Here is a 5,836-nt window from a genome sequence, read left to right on the forward strand (position 1 = left end):
ATAATTGCTACCAACCTGCCTTCCATTGAGGACCTGTATACTGCACGAATCAAGAAGAGGGCCGTGAAAATATTTACAGACCCCTCGCATCCTGGACATAAACTGTTTCAACTCCTACCCTCAAAACGACGCTATAGAGCACTGCACACCAGAACAACTAGATACAAGAACAGTTTTTTCCCGAAGGCCATCACTCTGCTAAACAAATAATTCCATCAACACTGTCAGACTATTTACTGAATCTGCACTACTATTAATCTTCTCATAGTTCCCATCACCAATCTCTTTCCACTTATGACTGTATGACTATAACTTGTTGCTGGCAATCTTTATGATTTATATTGATATATTGACCATCAATTGTGTTGTAAATGTTGTACCTTGATGAACGTATCTTTTCTTTTATGTACACTGAGAGCATATGCACCAAGACAAATTCCTTGAGTGTCCAATCACACTTGGCCAATAAAATTCTATTCTATTCTATTCTATTCTAAAGTATGACTGTGAGATCAAGCTACAGATGAAAGACATTAGAAAGTATTAAAGTTCGTTACACTCTTCCCTTTAACAACCAATTAAATCCAGTGATGATCAGAAACATTGTCTCTTTCTGATGATTGGGAAATATTCACGAACCAAAAGAGTACTTCCTCAAAGGATATCCATGCTGAATCCATCTCTCCATGAAATGAGAAATTTTTTAAAAAAGAGGAACATTTTTTTAAAAAAGAGGAATTTCCTAGCCGGGGAACAATAATTTGAATGCAATTTTAAAAGGAACTCTAAGACACCCTCCAATAAATAGACCTTTAATGCATAAAGGCAAGAGCAGTAGCTGTTTTGAGCTATGCTACCTGGGAATTCTGGAAGTTATAGGTCTCAACAGATCTGGAGGAGGTTGGCTAATAGAGCTCACATCCTGGACATAAATTGTTTCAACTTCTACTCTCAAAACGATGCTATAGGGCAGTGATGGCTAACCTTTTTGCCATTGTGTGCCAAAAATCGGGGGAGCGCAGAGGGGTCGTGTGTGTGTGCCCACACCCATAATTCTATGCATCCTGCCCCCCTGCACATGCATGCACGACCTCCCCCTACTTTTGGCACACGATGGCGCAGTGGGCCCAGTAGCTCCGTTTTTTTGTCCTCCCCAGGCTCCAGAGCCTTTCTAGGAGCCTGGGGAGGGCAAAAACGGCCTTCCCCACTTCCCTGGAGGCCGGAGACGGCCAGTTTGCCGACTTTTTGTGAGAGTGGAAGGCCTGAAAATTAGCTGGCCAGCACGCACATGCGTGCCGGAGCCAAGCTCACATGCCCATCGATATGGGTTGCGTGCTACAGGTGGCATGCGTGCTATAGGTTCGCCATCATGGCTATAGGGCATGGCACACCAGAACAATACACACAGACAGTTTTTTCCCCGAATGCCATCACTCTGCTAAACAACTAATTCCTACAACGCTGTCAAATTAATTACTATCACTATTCTTCTTCTTCTCATCCTTACTAGTACCTATCTCTTCCCACTTATGACTATATCCACATTGCCTGTATCTTTACAAGCAATTTTTTATTGTTTTTATTGTTTCCTAGTATGATTTGATTGCTTATTATTATCCTATGACTACCCCTAAGTATTGTATCTTATGATTCTTGACAAATATATTTTATTTTTGCTTTATGTACACTGAGAGCATATGCACTAAAGACAAATTCCTTGTGTGTCCAATCACAGTTGGCCAATAAAAGAATTCTATCTATTCTATCTATAAATACTTTGCTTTGACTACCTGTACATATAAGGGGTGGTTCCACTTACCCGTAGGACATTTTTTGTCCTACTTTTTTGCTTACTTCGCTTGCACACATGTGCAGAGCGTCCGTAATGACATCCTGGCGGGTGGGTAGAGCCCCCCCTCGCCGTTACTACTAGTTCGCAAAATCTGGACCAAACCGGTAGCAACCCATCACTGATACAGATTCAGAAGAAAGATCTTCTGAACAAAATTATAGAATTATATTCAAACAGACACTGATCTTTACCGCCCGAAGACTCAACAAGGTTTTGAGTGACCCAGGGTGAAATATTTACTTCTCTAGTTTTTGTTAAAGGTAAAGGTTCCCCACGCACATACATGCTAGTCATTCCCGACTCTATGGGGCGGTGCTCATCTCCGTTTCAAAGCTGAAGAGCCAGTGCTGTCCGAAGACATCTCCGTGGTCATGTGGCCGGCATGACTCAAGACCAAAGGCGCACGGAACACTGTTACCTTCCCACCAAAGGTGGTCCCTATTTTTCTACTTGCATTTTTTACGTGCTTTCAAACTGCTAGGCTGACAGAAGCTGGGACAAGTAATGGGAGTTCACCCCATTACATGGCACTAGGGATTCGAACCGCTGAACTGCTGACCTTTCAATCAACAAACTCAGCGTCTTACCCACTAAGCCACCGCGTCCCTATAGTTTTTGTTATGACGTCCTATTAATTTGTTTCTCCAGTTTGGGAAGGGGAGATGTCAAACTGGCTCTTATGTCTCAGATCTACAGTGTCATTCATGGATTTGCATGTGATGTTGGTGCTCCTGCCTGGAACTTAAAACCTTTCTCCTAGACTAGGGCAGAGGTAGAATGGATTTCACAAAATAAAACATTTTGTTCCCAGAGCATCAAGAAGGCAGAACAGTCCACTCTTTTGGTGAACTTTATAAAGAGTCCGTGGGAATCAAAGTCCAGCTTGTGTATTTTTGACCTGTTATTGACCAAAAAGAAAAAAGTCCTACGGGACAGTGTCCTCTTGATGTGATTAGGACACAGAAGAAGCGTCTATCACTCACCCCACCTCCAATTTGGACATTCTCCAGGGACAATTGTCTACCTGAAGGAGATGTTTACGTCAAAATCGCCTCCCTTTCGTTCTTCAGAGCCTGAAGATGAAAAAAAAAAATCAGTGCTGTCACTCCACCCATTTTGGCAGCTGAGAGCCACGACAAATACACAATGCTGGACTTAAGGTTGAAGTCCATTTTCATAGGAAGTGTTTGTTTTTATGGTAGTGGAACAGAGAGAGAGCGGGTTGTTTGCATGGAGTCCAGCCAAGGCCTTGGTGCCTGAACATTTTGCTCTCTGGATGCATCATTACCCTGCAACCTTGAAAAGGAAAAGAAGTAGGGCTACTACGAAGACTCAGCAGTTTGTTGTAATTCCTCCAGTTTTATACCCATGTAGCCTTGGACAAGGGTCTCCAACCTTGGCAACTTTAAGCCTGGCCGACTTCAACTCCCAGAATTCCCCAGCCAGCAAATCAAAACTGCCGGGGGGAATTCTGGGAGTTGAAGTCCGCCAGGCTTAAAGTTGCCAAGATTGGAGACATGTGCCCTAGGAGATCAGTTAGACTCAGGACTTGGGAGGGGAGCACAATCACACTGGCCTCCACACTATTCTATCCAAAAGATAATTCAATATTTGCAATGATCAGAGGGATCTAGACCGGTGCTTTTCTCGTTAGACAAGAGAGTGGCAGTCGTGGAAAGAACTTTGATAAGACTCCTTTTTGCATAGACATTAGTAATAGAGATAGCGATAGCGGTGGTCATTTTGTGTGTGTGATTAGCAATAGAGAGGGAGAAAACTGGTTCTTCAAGTCCGTGGCACTATGAGCTTTGAATTCCCCTAAAGCATGTTTTGCCTGCACTGTAGTCAATGCCTCTTTCTTTTTGCTAAAACTTAAATTGCCGTCCAAAATGCTTCCATTTTTTTTTCAGAACAAACTTTCAGAGAAAAGTCCTGTTAACTTCATGAGAAGTAGCTCCCACTGACTGCTAGTCACCACTTCAGGCCACTGTTGCTAAAAACATATTATATAATTACATTTTAATACTTTATTCATCCTAGATTTGATAGTGGAGCTGTAGTAGTTTGACTTTCTCTGGAGCAGTGTAGGGTCCGGCATCATTCCTTGCAAATTATTGACGCTGGTCGCTTCCAAATCTTCAAACCAAAATAGCAATCTCTCCACCAATCCAGAAACAGCAGACAATCTCATATGATTGTCTGTGTTTGATACTAGAATCAGATCATTTCTAGCTCAGCTACACTACAGAGCCAGTTTGTTGTAGTAGCATCAGGCTACAAACCAGGAGATTGTGAATTCTAGTCCCGCTTTAGGTATGAAGCTACAGTGTATCTTAAATAACACCCCCCCCCCACAAGTAATGTTTTTGCTTGCAACAATGAATCTTTGCAGGGTTTCTGAGTGGGCTGCTTTCCCACTGGTGAAAACTTACTCATCTGCTTCCTCTGTTCATGTTAGTTCTGACCCTTTCCTGAAAGAGTCAGGCAAAATAGGTCCTCCAAATGCCAAGAAGTATAGCAGCTTTGTTATTTTGCATCTCCCTCTCACAGTAACCATTCAGCTTTCAGCTTTTTCAAGAGGCAACTGGACTTCCTTGTTTTTCTTTGAAGACATTTTGCTTCTCAACCAAGAAGCTTCTTCAGCTCATGAAGATGGATGACTGAGAATCTCCATAGACATTTAGCTAACCATTCAGCTGTTTTAAGATTACTAAGCAATAATACAACATGAGTTAAACCTAATGGATGAAGAGAAATAGCAACTGAATGCCATTCTTTGCTATTGATTAGTTGGAACGACTGCTGACTCTCTTATGGTATTTTCTAATGTGTTAAGAATTGACGGGAATTATTTCTACTCTATGACTATCATTAAGTGTTGTACCCTAGATTCTTGATGAATGTATTTTTTCTTTTATGTACACTGAGAGCATATGCACCAAAACAAATTCCTTGTGTGTCCAATTACACTTGGTCAATAAAAATTCTATTCTATTCTATTCTATTCTATTCTATTCTATTCTATTCTATTCTATTCTATTCTATTCTATTCTATTCTATTCAATGAAGATGTTCACAGGCCAAATTCCTTTCAAGGCAGGAGTAGAAATAGTAGCAATTGTGTAATATTACCAATACATTATTTTAGTAGCTTTTCATTATAGTGAACAAGTATTATGTCTGCTTTTCCAAGAATTTGAGATGATCTACCTCTAAATAACAACAAGTAGGAAGCAAGAAGGAAGTCAGCTAGTCGTGGGCTTCCTACGTTCGGGAAACCACGTGTTAGACCCGAGATAGTGAACTTCTGGCGCGCAGAACCCTCTCTGATGGTACGCGAGCCGTCGCCCCAGTTCAGTTCCCCTGCGCATGCACGGCAGAGATCTGAAGACTAGCTGGCCGGCGGGAGGCATGCGCGCATGTGCAAGGGAGCTGAACTGGGGCAACGGCGCGCGTGGGGGTGGGTTGCATGCATAGGGGCCAAGTGTGCATGCACATGGGGTGAGGCGCATATGTGAGGACCACACACGCATTGCATCTTGAGGGTTTAGGCATGCACATGTGCGCTTTGGGCACTCAATCCGGAAAAGGTTAGCCATCACTGTGTTAGACTATTTAGGGTTCATTTGCTCCTGTAAGACACATTTTATGGGCTGCATCATTCTGCTAGAAAAAGGAACCAGGCAACATTTCTTAAACAACGTTCAAGTAAGAACACATTAATGATACCTCACTTCTTTACAGCAATACCGTTGAAGCCAAATGACATTTTTATATACATGAGCCACATTTGATTTCCCAATGGAGCCAGAAGCAACCACCAGAGCGCTGTGCAAAATCTTTATTTACTAAAAAAAAGGGAGAGCATTCTATTCCTTCCTCAGATGCCAGCCTTTAAATCAGGGGTCTCCAACCTTGGCAACTTTAAGACTTGTGGATTTCAACTTCCAGAATTCCTCAGCCAGCTGGGAGTTGAAGTCCACA

This window comes from Ahaetulla prasina, chromosome 10, assembly GCF_028640845.1.
Source record: "Ahaetulla prasina isolate Xishuangbanna chromosome 10, ASM2864084v1, whole genome shotgun sequence".
In the NCBI taxonomy this organism is placed as follows: domain Eukaryota; kingdom Metazoa; phylum Chordata; class Lepidosauria; order Squamata; family Colubridae; genus Ahaetulla; species Ahaetulla prasina.